The sequence below is a fragment of the Haliotis rufescens genome, unplaced genomic scaffold, assembly GCF_023055435.1.
Source record: "Haliotis rufescens isolate VD_foot unplaced genomic scaffold, xgHalRufe1.0.p SCAF_2, whole genome shotgun sequence".
NCBI lineage: Eukaryota > Metazoa > Mollusca > Gastropoda > Lepetellida > Haliotidae > Haliotis > Haliotis rufescens.
The window spans coordinates 72,374,102-72,397,430 of NW_025963890.1; positions in this window are offsets into that span (position 1 = coordinate 72,374,102).

A 23,329-nucleotide genomic window follows, 5' to 3' on the forward strand; every position below is an offset into this window, starting at 1 on the left:
CTACCTGCTGGGGTTGGGTGAGGAAGCAATGCGATTGAGACAGACCAGACAAGGGTGTCGTGATCTGAGGGGGCACCGTAGGGACGGGGGGTAGGGAATGGGGGTCCAGTCTGACAGGAGGGTCATCACTCTGTCTGGACACAATACATTATTCTTCCCGTGCCCCGGGGCTACAACGGTGGGGGCTAAGAGTTAATGGAGAAGAACGCTTGCTGAGGACCTCTTTCTGTTCATGGGACTCCTGGCGGGGCAGACATTGCACCCCTTCTATCGCAAAGGTCGGGGAATGATTTATGATTCTTTTACAATCTACAGTTCTCCGAAAATGTTTTTCGCTTTTTGACAATTCAACGCTGTTTTATGAGACGTAATGAACGCAATGTATGTGATCAAGCGTAATTCACAGTTCTCGGGAAATGATTTAAACATCTTACAACTGTTTCATACGATTTAATGAACGCAGCACGCATATATTCATAATCCATCGAAAATTATTGTTTTATACGATTTAATGAATGAAGACAGCACATATGTGAGTGGCTTCAAATGTAACGACGCATTTGCTTTTTTCAGTCATTTAGCGACAGCATAGGAACTGCCGGGCAGAATAAAGCATACATTTGTAAATTGGATTTGACCAAAAAATTACGAAGGCATCAAAATATTGCTCGGCTGAAAACAGTCGCCCGAAACACTACAAAGTTAAGGCCCAAAACACATCTATAATACCCGTATCAAATATATCACCATCGAATAACTAATACTTGTTTGTTTTATTTTAGCCACTATCAAACATGGGTGTATATATTCTATTGCAATACAGTTATTGCAAATCGGCTTTATGTCCGAATATATCAGTATGTATTGAAGTATTATCAACGATACTCCGAAAAGGATCACGCTTCTTCAGAACGCAGTACTGTTTTCTACGACTTCATGAACACAGCATATATCACGGACCTATATATACACAAGTCAATGCATATATGTAATAACCTACTGTCCACAAGAACCAAAGTATTATCCACAGAAAAGGATTTAAGCATGACTACAACTCAGCAGTGTTATGGGACTTAATGATCCCAGCATATACGTCATCACGCTTGTCCCGTCACACCTATAGTGCTACTCATCAGTGTTTTGTAAGCAACACGCAGAAATCGACTTTCATGACCATACTTTCTTTTCATCAGATGTTTTCATGCCAAATAATAGCATTCGCTCTTATGATAGGTTCATTCAGAGTTAATATAAATTCTGCTTAAATAACATTTCGCGGAATATTTCCCACTAATTCCATCACCTTCGGTGCAGCTGATTGATCTATATGTCCATTATCTCGTAAAAAAAAAACCCTATTGTATCCCCTTCTGACACCAATTTCATTTTGTCTGTAAATCCAATAGCACCTTCCAGGCCACTGCCCTAATACGTTGATTAAATCATTCCTATATTCTCACAGGATCCAATATAACCGAAGCTTGTATTATAAAGTAATTGTAAAACCAATCTAGAAGAGAGCAGAAATTCACACCAAGTACGTGTGACAACGTAAGACTTGGTCAAATAGTAATACTACTGTTATTTTAATCTGTTCGCATTGCTATCAGTCAATTCGTTGTGTCGCTAGCATCCGCACGCGCAGGTAATGGGCTACAATGCGATTAAGGCTTCAGTTTCCTCGTGCGTGGCTCCGACACACAGTTGGCCAGTATATACTGATACTCGGGACAATGGACGCTCGTCCATGGGACAATAGGGTAGGTGATTCATAATGTTTGACGTGTCAAGCGGTAGTGCTGTATATGTGAGGGAGGCGTAACGAGTCAAGGGCAGTCGGGTGAGAAGGAATGGCAGTGTCACTGTCTTATTATCTTAAAGGTAGCCATTGAGTTTACGCAACGGCTGGCAGATCTGAAGTAACACGTGACCTGAAGACGTCACTTAGGTTCCCGTTCTGCACACAGAGTTATGATTATTGCTTGGGAACTATTTGGAGAGAAAAAAAAGACGATAAAATTAAGCAACAAAATGTATGACCCTTTAAAGAAATAAATGAGCGCTCGATTACTTTAATGCATTATTTGTTATTTAATGTAACAAACACTTGACACAGTTGACACGCATTTGAAATTAACATTGTGTTCAGAAACTATAATCAACTGTTTTCTGGGACAGGTTGCGTATTTCTGCATGTTCTTGGTATGAGTACATACGTGCGTGCGTGCATGCGTGAGTGAGTGAGTGAGTGAGTCAGTCAGTCAGTGAGTTTAACGTAAAAAAGAAAGTATAAACCCTTATTTGATAGTGGCTGGCAATGAAACCAACAAGAATTGGTTATGTGATGGTGATGTATTTGATACAGATATCATAATTAAGTTGGCAGCGTTTCGGCGACTGTTTTCAGCCAGGCAACGTTTTGATAACGTTTTCAGTTTTTGGTCGAATCCAATTCTAAAGTGTGTAAGTTTTCTTGCGCCAAGCAGTTTATGACGGCGTGTCAGCTAGCTTTGGGAATAATTAAATCATGTCTTTCGACCAACCCACGAACAGACGGAAAAAAGGTTGAGTATAACCTGATAAAGATGAGAAGGGGGTGAGAATAGAATAGGAGTTGTTGTTTTATTGACTATATGTTCTGGAGTCTGCAAGAGAGACAAGGCTAGGGTGCTGAAGAACCTAGAAGCATTATCAGGGAGATACGACGAGCACTTGACCAATAGTTTTCAGTAGTGGTTAATGAGAATAATTCAATTTTGGATAATGCATTTCAAATGGAGAAACATATATATTCACAGGATATTTTCATTTTGTGAGTGGATTTGCTGTAAAGCTTTGAACAGTATTTCAGTTATATCATGGCGCGTCAGCTTAATTTGGTAGGAAAGCCCCAAGTGATGCAGGTCTCAGACGTTAACCACTTTGGTGAAAACCCACGAGCACAGGTATGGTGATGGCAAAGTAATGCTCATAATCAGGGCGAATAATGGGATTAGAGCCCACGATCACAGGTTTCTGGTACGTCTAAGGGACGCAACTCTGTACACCGACTTGTGGCGACTTGGCAGCATGGGTCGTTTATCATACTGGAGTTTTGTATTCACCCTAAATAAAAGACCACATCAAACATTCTTCTTGTAATTGGCGTGTATAAGTGTGATGATTGCATTCATACGAAATCACCCACGTTAGAATTGTTTCTTGCTCATTATACAACAGTCATTAGATCAACATTCACAATTGAGAAATTGGTGTCGTATAAATGTCATGCAATATGAACTAGGCGACCCAGTTATACTGACTGACTGAGTATGGTTTTACCCCGCTTTTAGCAATATTCCAGCAATATCACGGCGGGGGACACCAGAAATGGGCTTCACACATTGTACCCATGTCGGGAATCGAACCCGGGTCTTCGGCGTGACGATCGAACGCTTTAACCACTAGGCTACCCGACCGCCCCGCGACCCAGTTATAAGTATAGCGCAAATCGTAACATGTACTTGACGTACACGTGTCTTACATAAAGTATGAGGGTAGGGTTAAAACGTTCGTCGTCACCATGACGACCAGTTGCTATTTCCTGCATGGGTAACATTAGGAGAAACGCAATGTGTGTTCTCAAACTTGCTGGTGTTCTGGAGTATTTGATGTCCGGGTTTTTACTTGGAAATGATGCCGCTAGCCGGAATATCCGGGTTTCAAATCCCATGTGATGGAATACTGTTGGAATACCGCTAGACTGTTGCTGAGAATTGCTAGAATACTGCTTGAATATTGCTGGAATACTGCTAGAATACTGATGGAATACTGCTAGAATACTGATGAATACTTTTGGAATACCGATAGGCTGTTGCTGAGCATTGCTGGAATACTGCTAGAATACTGTTGGAATACTGCTAGAATACTGATGGAATACTGATGGAATATTGTTATAATATAACAAGAATATTACTGGAATACTGCCGGAATACTGTCGGAATACTGCTAGAATACTGTTGGAATATACATGGAAAACTGCTGGAATATTGATGGCATATTACTTGAACATAACTCGAATATTGATGAAATACTTCTGGAACAGTTGTCGAATATTGCTAGACTACAGCTGGAATATTGATGAAATACTTCTGGAATAGTTATGGAATACTGCTAGACTACAGCTGGAATACTGCTAGACTACAGCTGGAATACTGCTAGCCTACAGCTGGAATACTGCTAGACTACAGCTGGAATACTGCTAGACTACAGCTGGAATACTGCTAGCCTACAGCTGGAATACTGCTAGACTACAGCTGGAATACTGCTAGACTACAGCTGGAATACTGCTAGACTACAGCTGGAATACTACTAGACTACAGCTGGAATACTGTTGGAATACAGCTGGAATACTGTTGGAATACACTGCCGGGCAAAGGAAAGCATCAAGAATCCAACATGGGTGTACACTTGCTTTTGCCCCGCAGTGTATTTGAAACCTATTCTGCTGCTGAAGACAAGTAATCCAACACAAGCCTGCAGGGGCCCCGGGTTAGAAAGAGGTCCACAACATATCATAGCTGGGCGTAAGAGGCGACTAATTAGATCGGAAGTCAGACCCAGCTGATTGGATTGGACGGGTGGCCGAATGTCTGAGGTGTCGCAATTCGCTGTACAGAGTTGCGTCCCCTAGGCGTGCCAGCCATGAACGGTCATTGTTTCCAGGTTTGTTAGCACATCTGTATTGTAAACGGCATCACTTTCCATTCTGTTTTCGGGAATTTCGTGATACAATAGAAATACTTTTCAAAGCGACGTTAAACCAAACTCACTCCCTCACGCAAGCTGATTGCATGTCATCGTCCTCTATGCCGTGGACAGTTGCTAATGTTGTCACTGATTTTCCTTATCCAGACTCACTCACTCACTCACTCCCATCCACTCACCCAAAACACGCACCGACTCACTCACTCACTCACTCACTCACTCACTCACTCACTCACTCACAGAATAGGTCCACAGTACATCATGCATATGTTTGTCACAAAGGCCGACTAATACGATGACGAGTAGGCCGCAATGTGTGATCTGGCATGTAATATGTAATCGTAGCAAACGAGTTGGATAGAAGCTCATGCTGTCGGGGCGGTGGGGTAGCATAGTGGTTCGCCCGTCACGCCGACGACCCTGGTTCGATTCCCCACATGAGTACAATGTGTGAAGCCTATTACTGGTGTCCCCCGCCGTGATATTGCTGGACTATTGCTAAAAGCGGCGTAAAAACCATACTCACTCACCCACTCATGCTATCAACCACTGCTTCGACTTGCCCAGACTCGATTATTTACAGGCTGTCGTAATGTCGTAATAATGTTGTGGTTCTGGCTACTGAATACGTTAATAATACCCTCAGAGGCCTTGTGTATAAAACAACCACATCGAATCACGTTGTTTATCTGCCATAGCTCTGTCTTAAACATCTCTTGTCATACCCGCGACCACGATCGTCATAGTTGACTCGCATCCCCACCCCCTTAGGCGATAATCATCAAGATAAACAAAGCTACCGTCGTTCCAACACCGAATACATCTGACATCAATACCACAACATCCCATTCCATCCCCGTCACGTGACTGCCCCTCCCACCGCCTCGCGTTACTGTCTGGCGCCCGGGGGGTGCGACACCTGTCCAAAGCCGCTAATTAAGCGAGATGAGATCCCCTTACTAAGCTCCTAACATAGATCTCGTCAGTTACTCGCTAATTTATAGTTTTTACGCTGTGTGAAATGACGGGGTGGGGCTGACAGGATTACCCGAGTCTGGCACAAGCTGAGCGGATTAACCATACACTACGGCACAGTATGTAATATGAGACTAAAGGACGCTTATCGTATCGTTATCGAGGAAATGAAAGGCAAAGGTCTTTAATCTAGGCTTAAAATGTGTTAGAAACTGTCATGTGTAAATAAGAGAGCTTTTGGAGATCTCAAACGTGAAATTACTTTCGTGGTTATCGGTGTAAATAATAAAAGCAAGAAGGAAAGTGGGAAATATCCGACAGATGTGTCAATAAGCATCCGAAAATATCACGATACTGACACATCAAAACACGCACGAGTCAAATAATAAATACGAAAGTGGAATTAGGTGCATCAAGTGAGCGTTAAGATGTTTTAAGTTATGATTTTTTGTTCGGTACAAGCGTTTGATCAGCCCTGATGCCAAACAATCAGTTTATCACATTCTCCGTTCCCATCTCTCGGAAAGGCAGTGAAGCCATTACTGTGCGAGCGTCCATTCAAGTAATACATTCAGAAAGGTTGTTATTTGTGCGTTAAACTGCTTGCCAATGTGGCATTGATTTAATAAGCTTTTTCAATTTACATATATATGGATATCTGTCGACGTGTTGATTGACTTTGTCTGACGAGTAATATGACACGGTATGACGAATACACTCAATCAATGTTTCATCCCAGCGAGTCTATATCCATATCTATTATAGATATTTGTATTAACAGGAACATATCTGGTATATTTTACTATCATGATACTTCGAATGATAATCAACATTAGCACCATCTTCGATTATCCAGTGTATTATATTCCATTTAATTTGGTTGAATACCCTGGGTCTATTATGGAAGTGACGTCACGATCTCCATGGCAACCATCTTAGCATGGATTTTCACTCGCACGTGCGAGTAATTTGATTGGATGGCTATTTTGTAGCAGCGTGATATTCGAACCGGGTTCAAAGAGTAGATACACTATAAACATTTGTTTAGAATGTAAACACATTATGTGTATTCCGTAGTAGTAGTAGTAGTAGTAGTAGTAGTAGTAAGGTGGATTGAGGTGTGTGTGAGTGAATATTTTATTGAAAAATGTCCTGGTGTTTGTTAGACGAACAAGGGAACTCCGTGTAAACATAACTATGCTAAAAAACTAGCGGGAATCATCAAGAAAAAAATTCTGATCTATATGGTTTTGGCAAATGGAAATGATATTATCATATCTGTTTGGGAGCAGGAGATCAGATGTAATGGGTTCTAATGGTTGAGATGATAAGATAATGGCGCACAAGGTCGTTAAAAAGGTCGGGGGTCAAATTCGAAATTTGCATTAGTCACTATTATCGGGTAAAACTACATATGTTGGCTAGACATGCACGAATTTTTCAAGGCATGCTTCTGATGAGTCGACCAATGTCAGCTTGACTCATGTTGTTCCACTAATCAGTGAGAGCAACTCCGAGTTCATGGAGTTGTGGGTGGAATTTGACGTTGAGGTACACGTCTGCCAACGTCCAAGATGTCTTCAATGGGGGAAAGGTCAAGACTGAGTGCTGACAATTGCATGACGTCATGACATGGGCGTTTTGCTGTTGGAGTGAGTGAGTGAGTTGGGTTTAACGCCGCTTTTAACAGTATTCCAGTTATATCACGGCGTGTCAACTTAATGTGGGAGGAAAGCCCGAAGTGATGCAGGTCTCAGACGTTTACCACTTTGGTGAAACCCACGAACACGGATATGGTGCTGACAAACCTAGAAACATAATCGCTGCGAACCGGGATTCGAACCAATCATAGGTTTCTAGCGTGCCCAAGGGACGCAACTCTGCACAGTGAATCGCGGCGCCTTAGATGACTGGGCCACCCGTGCTGTTGGAGGAATTGGGTCACAACCCTAGCACGATGAGCACACAAATATCTCCGCGAGTGGTGCAATGATGTTGTCCTGATAGTATTGACCTGTTACTCTGTCATGGACAATATACTCGACGTTAACGTCCATAAAATGCTAATTAGCACGACTCCAAACTGGAAACCTTCAGTCATGGAAGTCGAGGGTGAATCTCCACAAGACCCGGAAAGCACATTAGCTCAACGTCGATTATCCCAGTGATGACGTTCCCTACACCAATGACGCTTCTGATTCAAATGACGTGCAGTAAATTGCGAGATAACACGTAGACGTCGAGCACGCAAACCTCATCTGTGCAGACGATTTTGCACCGTCTGGGCATGTAATTTTAAACCAGTTGCCTGTTGCATCCGGTCCCTTATCTGAGTGGCAGTTTGCAACCGATTGCGTAATGTCATCGTTCTGACTCATCTGTCCTGGGCTGGAGTTGTTGCCCTTTGGCGTCCAGAGCGGCGTCGATCATCGCGTGATGTGTTTGGTGGTATCAAGCCCACAACCTGCTGATGACAGATAGAGAAACACGTTGTGTTTGGGCAACACTTATTCTGACGTGTGCCCACCTGCGATATGCTGTAAACGTTCAGCGCGTGGTCAATGCTTTTGCTTCCTTTATGATTAATATTTGTTTAATAAAGTGTCTTTGAGCGTTTGGTTCCAAACATACAGTATGCGTCTGCTCACAACCGAGCCTGAGTGACAATTGTAAATTTGGCATACCGCCCCTTGCACGTGCTGTCCGAGGTCACGTGCTTCCTGACTGTCATAATGTTGTGTTTGGGGGCTTGATTTCTTCGGAAATGTTCTTGCCACATAACATGTGATGACTTACTTCCATTGCCAGACATTGGTGCCTTTTCCTGTAGTTTCACCTCAAAACAATATATCCCCTACTTCGTATAGTATACAAAATATATCTACCCGTCTTTTCGATTGTCTGGACCAGGCTCGATTATTTACAGACCGCCGTCATATAGCTTGAGTATTGCTGAGTGCGGCGTCAAACAACAAACATCACATCACCCGTCTTTTCGTTACGAACAGTCGTTTCTTCTTGAATATTGATCCTCATGAGATACGTTCGGCCGGAGATGGAAGTGACCAACACATTTAAATCCTTGCACAAAGACTGACCCCAACCTAGATCGGTTTGGGAGGGCAAACCACGCCATCCGGAAGCAACTTGATCATTACGTAGCCAACATAAATTCCCATATTCAATCTCCCCCTTTAAAATTGATTGTAATAAAATGATTCTTAAGATTTGTAACGTCAGAAATATTGGCAAAAACATGACTCGCTCACTTAAGTCACATAATGCTGTGAAATGACATCGATTTCGTTTATCTTCTGTATTATCGGAACACAGAAAAAGGTTTTAATCTTTTTGGAAGTTCAATAGTCTCTTCAGAACGACAGTGTTTGCAATAAAACTCAATTTTAAGCTTTTATTTTTATCTAAAGTCGTATAGGATGATTACGTGTTCAAATAATGGTTTGTCAATAGAAACTAATCGCCCTGCAGTCTGCATCCTATTGCGTTCTCTACATAAGTGGGACCTCCACAAATGACTTGATCTTTTCTTACAATTCAGTACAAGAGGATACTATTTTGATATAACACATGTTTATTTTTACTGTCAGTAAACCGCATCTTTGCCCTGCCGTTAAAAATGATATACAATGACATGTGCACTGGTAACCTGGCGAAAGGTCAATGAAAATATGTAATTGCCTCCTCTCTGCTTCGTGACCCTTTGACCTGTTGAAGGTCAACCATCGGTGCAGTTCTAGACTACATACAGACTATGGTCGAGTGAAATGGTTTGGTTTATGGACCTTCTGAACAATATTCACGGCGTGTCAGCTTCATGTGGGATGAAAGCCCGAAGTGATGCCGGTCTCAGATGTTTACCGCTTTGGTGAAACCCACGAGCACGGGTATGTTGCTGACGAACCTAGAAACAAAATCAGGGCAAGTCTTGGATTCGAACCCACCATCATTAACTTCTGGCACGCATAGAGGACGTTACAGCACAAAGCGAACTGCGGCGCCTTAAAGGCCCGAGTATTTCCGACCATTTCATATTTTGAGGGAGGGGGTAGGGGGCTGGGATTTTGTATCGAGATAACCTATTTTTTTCAGATACAGCCATAAAACCCGATATTATTTTTTATTAAAGTATTTGCCTGATTATTTAAAAAACACACCAAAAACAATACAATTATTTCGGTACGCAATTTCCTTTTTTTCAACAGACAACCAATATTATTTTTTTCAATAATTCCTGACATTGTTTATAGCACAATATCTTTCTCTGTTCAAATTTGATTCTTTCCTAAATCTGATTTTATGAGTAATATATCAAGCTAGACTTGCACCATATATCAGCTAAATTTAATTAAATAAATTCAAATATTCCGCATTCAGGCGCAGGACTAGTGATATACAAGTTGTACACAAAAGGCAGATCCCTGCAGCAGGGAATTGGGAATTGGCTGGATGTTCGGCTATAGTGTTATTTCGTTATTCATGAAATATTTAAAATATATTTTTCATCTTTCCGTTAAATCACAAAACAACGAGGCGTCAATGGTCATAGCTTGACACTATACGGTGATGAAGAGGAGGATATGGAGCGCTGGTCATGATTAATTGAGGTACATCTTTACCTTGGTCCAGACCAATTTATTCATTACTGTGTAATCATAACACTTTAACATTAATGATACATTTATTACACCAAAGGTGTCAAGTCTCGAGATATTCGTATTCAGGTTCCATTCAATGACTGACACATAATGTCAAATTGTTTTCTAGAGCCTTTCATCCACAGAAATGTAGTATTTAAATATGAAACGATCTAAAATTGAAGATGGCATTGACCTAAGGAGCGTTGTGGGTATGCGATGCTTCCTCACTCCTAAAACCATGGTTCGATTCAAACGTGGTACGCTTAATGAACCCTTGGTGTCCCTGTGGCATAAGGCAGAAATGTGGCTTAAAACGGCGTAAGACTTCACCAACTCAACCAAATTATTAATACACCATACAATATTCCCCTGAGCGTCGCTCAGGTAAATAGCAGTGACGTCCAACATGTACGTGAATCGTCTGAAAGCGTCCCTTCTGAGGAACACGTAAAGTGTAATAGCTAGTTTGGAGACGTACTTTTCCTTATTCGGGTTCTCTTTTTAGTTTGTACGAAACCAAAACATGCAAATATGTGTGTAGATTCATCACTCCCGCTCTTCGTGAGTTTGTGATGGAAGGCGCTGTCAGTTTTTGCTTTATCAATCACACAACGTCGACCGGGCGCTTCCAGACAGCTGCTTTCCCTATTTGCGGCAATTAAACTCTACAGTTATTTTTAACTTTGCATTCTTTTGCCATGGTTTTTATCTCGTTGTGTTTTTTTTGTCTTCTCCACTGATCCAGTCAAGAATCTCAGGACTCAATCGGGACATCCAATTCAATTTTCTTACTCTGATCAGGCATTTATAGAGAAATACAAGGGCACTATCACACACGGGCGATCAATGGGGGTTTGCTCAAGATCAGGGTCGGAGGCGGATGCACCTGGAGCCCCCATGAAACACGAGGGAATGGATGCCATGAAACATGAAAATAAGCATGACAATGATGTATAGAACAAATTCTACTTGCAATGAAACTACAGCCCCAAACACCATAATTAAATGTACTTCTCAATTTTTCAGAAACGATTTTTACTTTCGCACTGATGGATTAGATCTTGTATATTTTTTCCGACGTTATGACCACAGGCAGGATACCGCAGAATCTTTGATTGAAAATCTATTCAAAGCATTAAAATGGAACAAACTAGAAGATCTAAAGATCTTCATCTGGAATAGTTTAAATCCGATGTTATTCCTTCCGCAAAACAGGATTAAGTTGAGCGTTTCAAATCCCTCTACTTGTGAAGTGATAGAAGATCGCCCTTCTTCTATTTCCTGAAGTCTTGTAAAGGAACCGACTGACAGGGCCCGGATGAAATCAGGCGAGATAAGATCAAACCGAGGCTCACCGTCACTGTCGCGACTGGTTACAAGCGCCCCTGTAGACGGCTCAAATCACCTCAGCACCAGCGCACTGCGCATGTCAACAACGCTTGATTGGCTTCAATGACACGGCCTGTCATGGCCGCATTTCCGGTTAAATAATGAATCGTAAATGAACGTAGTCTTTATCTGCGAGTAGATTATAATATCATCAGCATCCCCCGTTGGTCAGTACCATGTCGGTTGTTTCCGGTCGGAAAGCCTTTCTGGATTATCGACAATCCCGCTTTCCGGACTGTGTCAGATGAAAAAAGGACCACTGTCTTCTAATCCATCATCAACGACGTGTCCATGCATTGACCATGTTAGGACCACGGATCTCGGGGTCTTTATATGAATGCTGATATCTATTTTCACATCTATTGTTGCAGGTAACGGCAAATCATTACTCTGCCTCATGAAGCTCGATGCTGCAAGAGAACCTTTCATATATACTACTCTATTTATGAAAGGGGTAATATTTCCACGATTCTCTAATATGTCAGGTGTATATTTAAATAGAATGACATATCTGATTATCCCTATCACACGTTGAGTAGTATATAACATGCTTTCACTGTTCATAGTACACTCTGCTACAAATGAGGTGTTGCGTGTTAAATATAAATACCTTGGTGTAAGGATCGATATCCCAGCAACGCTCTTGCGTACACTATGACACAACGTCATCAACAAAGAAGCTATAGCCCTGTGACGGGAATGATATAGAATAATGGCGGCAGTGAGACACGAAGGACCAAACAACAAAGTAAACTTTTTATAACAAACTGCAGGGCAAAAAAAGTATCCTCCCATGTTTGGCTGAACATGATTCAAACAAGAAGCGGTTACTCGATGGTGATGTATTTGATGCGGGTTATAGTTATGTTTTGGTACTTAAGTTTGCAGTGTTTCGGCGACTGTTTGCAGGCTAGTACCATTTTGATAACATTTATATTTTTTTGTTTGAATTCAATTTTAAAGTGTATACTTTCTTTTCTGTACTTTTTTTTGCCATGCAGTATATCATATAACATTTTTGTATTGGGAATACAAAATGTTGTCAAAGGTCTGTGTGATATTGACGATATTTTTTTATATGTCAAAGAAGATGACATTTTTCCTCCTGACATTTTTATATACTTAATAAACCCGTAACCCGTTTGAAGCCCTTTTTTAAAATTAAAAATACTTATATATTATTCGTGTTTGGAAAATATTCATATAATTTCTTATTTATATCATTCATGGTGATATGATGTAAATGTGCGTGTGCTACAAAATACGGGGGGGGGGGGGGGGGGGGGGGGGGGGAGGGGGAGGGGGGTCACGGGTGGCCCAGTTGTCTAAGGCGCCGTGATTCGCTGTGCAGAGTTGCGTCCCTTGGCTACGCCAGAAACTTATGATTGCAGGTTCGAATCCCGGTTCGCTCCGATTATGTTTCTAGGTTTGTCAGCACCATACCCGTACTCGTGGGTTTCACCGAAGTGGTAAACGTCTGAGACCTACATCATACATCAATTGAAATAATTATTGTTTTTATACTATCCACCGTCCATCAATATATAGAGAGTTAGTAAAATGATAAAATATTCGTTATTATAGTCAAATCTTCAGGTTCATGTGGCGTATCCCAACCCGGAACATCTGTATAGTTAGCCCTGGATCTCTTCACAAATAATAAAACCTTGCTTGAACATGACTTCATACTTTACATATTGAAAATAAAGCGACAAAACCCTTTCCATATCCTATAGAGATCTCCGCATAAAGCAGAGTCGACAGTACGATTCATGAGCTTGTGTTAATGAATCACGATCAAATAGTGATGATACTAGGTGAAAAAGTGATCTATACTGCCCCAACGGTGGCGAACACATGCAAAGGCAAGTCAATTGTTCATCTGAAAAACAACAACACGGAACATATGGTAAAGAACGCTGACTGGTGTCTTATTACTGGACTTCCGTGGCACACATACAGGGTTAACATGATATAAACTGTTGCCTAAAAGAAAGTATACGAGTACACTTGAAAAGACCCAACGTTATTAAAACCTTACAAAAATTTAAAACAGTAGACAAAACACTGCAAAGTTAAGGTTCAAAACACAACTTTGAAAAAGACTGGTCACGTTTTGTTGCCAGGACTGTATTTCACATGTTGCAGCTGAGACCAACATAGAATCAAGAATCAAGAAATTCTTGTGTGCAAAAACGTCCACTTCAAAAATAGTTATAATATGGAGCATTTACATGGTGAATTCATATTGGATAATTCTGTATCTGTCATTACAATCTGTGCAAAAATCACGATCAGATACCTTTATCTTCCACATATACACTGATAAACGTCACCAATAGCTTAAAACTTGTGAACATCATACATATGGACAGCGTTCTATCACCTGTATTCCCGTTTCCATCATGTTTTCATGCATTTATGTTATATGCACATATACCATGTTCTTATCTCTGCGGGGGCGGTCGGGTAGCCCAGTGGTTAAAGCGTTCGATCGTCACGCCGAAGACCCGGGTTCGATTCCCGACATGGGTACAATGTGTGAAGTCCATTTCTGGTGTCCCCCGCCGTGATATTGCTGGAATATTGCTAAAAGCGGCGTAAAACCATACTCACTCACTCATTCACTCTTATCTCTGCGCCATATAAATGTTCTGTTTTGTACCAGGTCCCCAAGTGGGCGTTTCTGTACAATATAAAATCTTCATTCTTGATTCTTCTTGTGAGACTGGATGATACTTTAAATGTTTGTGGGAGCCTGACGTCGGGGTAAAACCCTTTCCTGACATACCCAGGCCCCTGGTAGAGTTTCTACCCCCAGAGGCGATGGGGTAACGGCACACCGCATTAATCACTTGCTCATTAAAATTGGGTAACTGTAGACACCGTTCTCATTCCAGGCCACCGCTTCTGGGAAGATGCATTCTGGCATCTGACAGCCCCCATGGAACATATGGATGTAGAGTATTTCTCATGACTTACGATATGGTGATTATTGAATGGTAGGACAGGAAATGTTTGCTGATAACAGACATACCTTTTGGTCAATGTAAGTTTTGATAGGGAATCCGAACGGGGAACATGGCGTACGGCAGGTGACTGAAACAATGGACGTTGGGTAGGTCAATGAGATAAAACAAGGGACACTGAGTACGGCAGGTGACTGAAACAATGGACGTTGGGTAAGTCAATGAGATAAAACAAGGGACATTGAGTACGGCAGGTGACTGAAACAATGGACGTTGGGTAAGTCAATGAGATAAAACAAGGGACACTGAGTACGGCAGGTGACTGAAACAAGGGACATTAAATACGGCAGGTGACTGAAACAAGGGACATTGAATACGGCAGGTGACTGAAACAAGGGACACTGAGTACGGCAGGTGACTGAAACAAGGGACACTGACTACGGCAGGTGACTGAAACAAAGGACATGGAGTACGGCAGGTGACTGAAACAAAGGACACTGAGTACGGCAGGTGACTGAAACAAGGGACATTGAATACGGCAGGTGACTGAAACAAGGGACATTGAGTACGGCAGGTGACTGAAACAAGGGCCACTGAGTACGGCAGGTGACTGAAACAAAGGACATGGAGTACGGCAGGTGACTGAAACAAAGGACGTTGAGTACAGCAGGTGACTGAAACAAAGGACGTTGAGTACGGCAGGTGACTGAAACAAGGGACACTGAGTACGGCAGGTGACTGAAACAAAGGACGTTGAGTACGGCAGGTGACTGAAACAAAGGACACTGAGTACGGCAGGTGACTGAAACAAAGGACGTTGAGTACGGCAGGTGACTGAAACAAGGGACACTGAGTACGGCAGCTAGCTGACAAGGGACACTGAGTCCGGCAATGGGATGAAACAAAGGACATGGAGTACGGCAATGAGATGAAACAAGGGACACTGAGTACGGCAGGTGACTGAAACAAGGGACACTGAGTACGGCAGGTGACTGAAACAAGGGACACTGAGTCCGGCAATGGGATGAAACAAAGGACATGGAGTACGGCAATGAGATGAAACAAGGGACATGGAGTACGGCAATGAGATGAAACAAGGGACACTGACTACCGTAACCAGAAAGACGTCTTCAAAAGAGGTGGAATAATACGCGGGGATTCATTCCATTTCGACTGGCTTTTATTACATCAGACGAAATGAGTTGAATGCAATTGGGTTATTTTACAACCTTTAAGAGACGACTCCACTAATTGAAAGTTTTGTGGGATTTTGAAAGCCTTTGGACATTTGGTGAAATTAGAAGCCCGTTTTAATCCCCTGGGTTGATCTTAGATTAGTCTCCTTTAGGCAAATCCTATCACATGAAGATCTCGTGTCTCTGTCGCTAGGCCGGCCCGGGAGCGCCGAGAAAGAGGGTAAGGGCACGTCATAATAAGCTTTATTTCTTGTCAAATTCCTCAAGGCGTCATAATTAGTAAAGTCCGTTACAATTTCATGCACTTGCCCTCATCTCAACACGGGTATAGCTGAGCCAGAGGTTAGGCGACACGTTATTAACAGTTTTCAAAGGTTTCTCAACCCCGTGAAACTCATCATTAAAGAAGGCCCTAGCAGTCACGTAAGCTACTTAGCCTGCCGAGGCTGCGACATCAGCGACACATGCCTAACCGAGGCAACGGGGACGACGACGTCAACGATCAAAGGCAGAGCTGATCATTGCTCGGGGGCACAGTGAGTAAATGACACCACGGCAGCCATTGCCAGAGTAACGGCTCATGTTTTAACTAGCATGTTCGCGGTGTTACAGTAACCCTCTAGACATACCGTTTCCGTAACACATGCTACAAAGGTTCTGCGCTCTTACAAACGACAGAGGCAGTATTTTCTGATCTTCCGATTATATCGTTAACGATACTGGAGACGTGGACTTGGTTCCGTCTTTGAATAATTAGCCATTGCGAAAGCGTCGCACGTCATCCCCAACCATACTCGTAAATAACCAAGTTCTCTTTGTCCAAGACCAGCTGGATGCTTAACCATTCGAATTTCATTGATCATTACTTGGCAGAAAAGAGAATCTATCCCCAATAACTGGCCCAGTTGTGAGAAACAATTATCAGAAATAATGTATTTGTGAGAACATTAATTGCAGGCTTGCTAATTAAAAACGAAGCCGCGCAGTTCATGTGCAGTAACCCCCGTTTATCCGGACGCTATATTTGCCAGTGAAATCATCCGAATCATCACATTCCGGATTAAGGAAGTATAGGGACGTATAATGTCTCTCACTATATATGTAGACTTATCAAGTTCTAGTGCGGAAGGGGACGAACGGACTACCGGGCTCCGAACAAATGAGGTCAGGATTAACCGAGAACGGACGAAGGCGGGCCTGATTAATGGGGTACAGACTAACGGGGCCTGGATTAATGGGGCCCAGACTAACGGAAGCCGGATTAACGAGGTCTAACGGTGACTGGATTAACGAGGTACAGAATAATGGAGACTGGATAAACGAGGTCCAGACTAACGGTGACGGGATTAACGAGGTACAGACTAACGGGGACTGGATTAATGGGGCTCAGACTAACGGAAGCCGGATTAACGAGGTCTAGACTAACGGGGACTGGATTTACGAGGTACAGAATAACGGAGACTGGATTAACGAGGTCCAGACTAACGGTGACTGGATTAACGAGGTCCAGACTAACGATGACTGGATTAACGAGGTACACAATAACGGGGACTGGAATAATGAGGTCTAGACTGACGGGGACCGGATAAATGAAGTCCAGACTAAGGGGACCGAGATAACGAGGTTCCACTGTATGTAGGTAATCTCTGGTAGACCGGGTAATGTAGGTTAAAAACTAAATACAAGTGGGCGAAAAAGTTACTCCTGGATTATGATAAATACATATATTTAAACACTTTAGTGGCATATAATGGGGTTGGAACAATGTGTTCTGCCCCTCAGCTGAAGACGTCAAACGTACTGGTAACGGAAGGTCAAGACGCAGACAGACAGGTTAAATTACGTGCGGGAAATTATAGAATTAAAACGATCACAGGATGGTTGAGATGGCGGTGTGGAAGGATATGAAATGACTCAGCTGCAATAACTCCCAGCGTGCACCTGTCCAGGATGTGAGTGACTCGTAATGGATGACGTCTGATGTCGCGACATGCGGATTATGGCAGAGTTATGACATGCCGTCATACGGTCGCACGTTCTTTTGCGACAATGATTCCGATGTCATTATAAGAGCTTAACCACAGCGGTCCATTAGCAGCTGCTAGTTTAACCTTCGTGAGATCACCGTGGGTATGTAGTAAAATATAACATGAGAAAAAACATTAATGTTATATTAGATTTCAGTACTTCCGGCTGACCCATTATAAGCTTCAAATTGCAAATCGTTAAGTTGATATAATGTATACATTTTGGTATCGATACGAGACAAGCAGGTATAGACCTCAGATCACACAGAATCGGATTATTCTTGAGGTTGATTATCTTTGTATTCTTGTTGATAGACTTGGTTCCTGACGCACTTCCCATTGCGTCCCCAAACAATATAACCAGTTTGTTACTATAGGAACACCCAAATGATGCAGATTAAAGTCCGGATTTCACGTAGTCACAGGTGATGCTCAATTACGCTCAAGTCTGGAGTTACAGATGTCGGCGATCTTTAATTCTCCCGTTACACAATGTAGACGGATAATGATAACGCAGAGTCCTACAGGCGGGTCACAGTGACTAGTGGGGAGAATAGGGGCACCACGCCACACGCGGTTATTATCCTTTAGGGTATATTAATGGGAGGGATGCTCGTAAGGGAGAGAGAGAGAGAGAGAGAGAGAGAGAGAGAGAGAGAGAGAGAGAGAGAGAGAGAGAGAGACAGACAGACAGACAGACAGACAGACAGACAGACAGGCTGACAGACAGACAGAGACAGAGACAGAGAAAAAAAGAAGGGTGGAGAAAGGGGAGGGAGAGAGGCAGAGAGGGGAGTGAGGGGAGAGAGAAAGAATAGGGAGAGACACAGAGAGAGGGGGAGAAGGGCGGAGTGAGAGAGGGGAGAGAGAAAAAGGGGAGGGAGAGAGGCAGGGATGGGGAGGAAGGCGGACTGAGAGAGGGGAGAGAGAAAGAATAGGGAGAGAGACACAGAGAGAGGGGATAAGGGCGGAGTGAGAGAGGGGAGAGAGAAAGGGGAGTGCGAGAGGCAGAGAGAGAAGGAAGGCGGAGTGAGAGAGGGGAGAGAGAAAGGATAGGGAGAGACACACACAGAGAGAGGGGGAGAAGGGTGGAGTGAGAGAGAGAGGCGCGTTGAGAAAGAGCACAGAGAGAAATAGGGAAGAGAGGCGGGTAGAGATGGCAGGGATCAAACTGTAGGGTTTATAAAGTTTTTTACTATACATACACACAATAATTAAATCTGACCATGTATTTTTCAATACTGAGTCCTTTAGTCTGTTTTAACATGATGATATATACTCTGTGTGTTTACAGATATTTTCAAGTTTCAAGTGCCTGTTAGTGCGGAACTTCGTTTGGCAGGTCAGAGACCATATACCGGTATATGGTCTTTGGGCACGTTTACCTTCATGTACTCGAGAATGGACCAAGGGAAACAAGGCAAATTGTGTGAGATGCGCAGTACACTGCTGGGTATGGGGATGAATTTAAATGCAATACAACTAACCAAAAAATAAACCACAGAAACCTTGTCAATTCTCTAAACATCTCACAACTCATTCTCTGGCTTCTCCGGTTATTCCCCAACGTGTGTACATATCCATGTCTTCTTCTGCGTCTCAGAACCTTGGCCATCTATCTCTGCCCTAATCCCTCTACTGTCACAGGGGACAAGATTGATATACTACATCATCTAAATAGGTGTATCTGAGTCCAGCCATAAACAATGCCGACAGCTCGACCATTTAGCAAGTCCAACACCCGTGAGAACACGACACAGTAAAGCAACGCCAATATATTATATCTCCGTAACTGCACCTTGGCTATAGGCTTACACAATGCAATAGTGACGTGTCACCACGCTCAGCAGAACCTATGACAAAAGGGGGTCAGGTTACCTGATCTCATCTGAACCTCAATGATCTCATAAATACCATGTGTCTTTAGTGCCTCTGAAAACAAATCAAAGACGGTTGCATTTCAAGCTGGAGCTCGCATTGCGATCATAGAAATTTTCATTAGTGCTAATTCTTGCGACGACCGGTTCATGACTGGCTCATCATATTCGGAGAAGCAATGAGATTCGCACGCTGAGTCATATACCTGAGCGTGCAGGTGGGGTTGGGACGTCAGCACAGGTGTGTGACACACAAGGACACAGGTATGTGCGCTGAGTCACCCACGAACAAGAGTCGATGATTTATATAGGTTCCTGTAATAACGCATGGCAACCATACATTAACAACGAAAAGGAAATGCGTTAACGGATGCCCTTTCCAAGCTTTGTCGACTTTAGACTGAAGAATGAATATTTTGTTTGTTTCGAATTAGGATGAAAAATTGAAAAATTGTTTTGAAAAATGGATAATATTACACTTTAATATTCTTAATAAAAGTAAAATATCAGATAATTGTTCAATAATTTATAATCAACTTTATCGGTATCAGCCATTGATCTCGTTTATATAACAGAGCTGGAATGTCACGCAACATTGATGTTATTGATGTAACCATTAAGATCTTGAACTAAATACACATCGAGAAACAGCAAGACATCGCATTGGATCCAATTATTTTGACTGCTTAAAAATTAAACTGTGAAATTATTTCTTTGAGAGATTTCATCTCCTTGAAAATGACAAAGCCATATGGTAATGGAACAAAACCCTATATACAATAACGGCATTGACGCGTGTCGGTAAATATCACGCAGTGAACCCAAACGCTATCATTAAGAACGGAGGTAAATATTTGGGTACAAGCAAGTCATCACATGCTGTCTTGACACAGACGTGTGACCCGATGACCTCACGTGATGTATGACGTCACAGGTCTACAGATGGAGCAGGGCCATACATTGAGGAGGCAGTAACGAGTCTTGACATAAATAGCATTTTCAATTAGACAGCTAGAACTGGTCCTGGTATTGATGAGGACCCCAGGTCCTGAGGGGTCTAAGATGATGGGATCAGGTTACAGAGACTCTTAAGAGCCATCATATAATAGAGGGAGTCTGTCCGTGGGTAACCGTTTCTCTCCCCTCAACAAGTTTCGCACCTCTTGGATGGCTGTTACGGGCCTCCAGCCTATTATTACCGCTCCATGTTACCTTCCTCTGTATGCCGAACCATGCCCTTACAATTAGAATCAGAAATTGCCTTCAATGTTGCGAACCTCCAAGTAATAAGGTCGTCTTACAATTCCCTCGCTCGGGGTCTCAAGGGAACCATTAGCCCTCGATGAGAAATGACCCTAGATTAGCCAATGTGCCAAAAGTTCCTTGAAAATTTAGCTGCCTTTGTTTAGGTGTGGAATAGCAAAAAGATTTCGCAGGTGTTGCGGTTAACGAGAGGCTTGATTGAATCGAGTTAAATGTCTGGCGATCATGAAGGCGACGGAATTAGAATGTCGTAAAAGACGAGGCGGTAATGAGACTTGGGGCCGCTCCGGGGTAGTCGGGTCCCGTTAGGGGGCTGCGTGGGCATCCTCTCCCCGATGAAGCTATGGCTCAATTCCAACCACAGACCTTTGTCAGGCGGGATGAGTTGTGTTTACTTAAAACGGCTTGACAATGTCCTCTAAACACAACTGTTGTTTTGGTACAGAGGGACAGAAGGACAGGAAGACATTGCCTGGAAGAAAGCGTAAAATGAAGGGAAGTATATATGCGCCTTGTCACAGACCTAGTCACTGTTTACGTTTTATATGTTTACACTTAAACAAAGCACAAAATGTCGGAGATTGGAAGCACTGTGTGCTTTTGGGATGAAATATTCATAAGGTATTGGTATAGTTAATTATGTAAATATTGTGCTTTTGTGAGTCTAACAAAGATATTCCATGTCACCAAAGTCGAAAATTCAAGTCAATAATTGTATTTTATCGGTCGAATGAGCAATTACACCAACGTGCGGTCGTTGATGTCGCTAAGTAAGAGACAACGGTGATGTTATGGGGGGTTGCCGAAGGCGGTGCATAGCTGAGAGGGTGTCTGGTTGGTTAATCGGGCACAGACACAATCACATTAGAAATAGGCCAATTTGAGAAACCCACGAGCTGAAGTGTTCTGTTGGTGGGAGTTACATTGTTTCGTGAGGGGGTAGGGCGACGCTGCAGACAACGTTGCCCCGATGTCGCAACCGTTGTGCTCCCAATCAGGGTGTGCTTGTGACGGTGCAAATGACAGCATTCCGTGTCATCGATTTACCTTATGGCAACGCCACGATCAAAGACTAATTAGGAATCTGACTCATGTTTCCTTCTGCCTGATTTGTCGACTAAATCACATGCGGCTTCTCTTTTAACCTGATAAGAGTACGCTGCTTTGTTCTAGATTGACCTAGAGGGAAGAAGGGACCTTAGAAATGCTTCATTTTGCACAAATTTGGTAGCCATCCTGCCTTTGCTACGGGCATTTAGCATTGTCACGTTCGTAGCCGGTGGGAAGAGGGAGAGACACGCTGCCCAAGCTAGGTGTGTTCAGGGAAGAAGTTAAGAGTGTTCGCGACAGATCTCGTGTGTTCCAAACCAGAACTTCAAAGCGATTGACGTAATCGTTGAGATAAGAAGGCGCTATGGAATTAGCAGTTAAGGCGTTCGTGGAGGAAGGCGTTACAATGCCAGGATCGATGTTAGACTAATACTCACAACAGCCAGCTTCAAATATTGCATGAAATGCCAGCCTCTCGAATGGAAAGGTCATGTGAGGTTGAAGAGGCCGTCACAGATTGGAATGAGGTTTTAATAGCCGAGCCAATGATCTGTGAAATCACAACCTTACCTTTAGGAATCGACCACAGCTATTGTTAAAGTGCCCGCAGCCGCAAACAGTAGCCACTCCTTGGCGAGACAATTAGAAAAACAAGATGAAAGACAAAGACGCGAACGGGAAGAAACGAGAATCATCGTGTTCGTGGTTGCGATTAATTTGAGAGATTAGCATTCATTATGTTGCTTTGTAAATATTTTTTTATGAATTGTTTATTTTGGACGTTATAGATCGGATATCAAGATAACGCCGCGCACATCTGCCGACAAAAGAAACGCGGATACCATATATGTTGGTAAACATTATGAAGAATTACTCATAGTCAAGAGATATTAGATTGGTTTGATGCAAAACGAACATACTGGTATTTATTACCTACGAGGGCAAACATATCAGGGTTCATAAAAATCATATGTGCCCTTGGGTCATATCACGTCACGAGACAACAGTGTATTGTTTCCGTTATCCGGACGACATTGTTGACGTCATTCGAATTGTGATGTGAGGTCGGAATGACGTCACACTAGAAATGACGTCATTCGACAAAATGTGGTTCCGCTGCATTCGCCTCTGTATGTAGACATCTTCTTCGGTATTAAATAGAACATAATATTCGTGTTC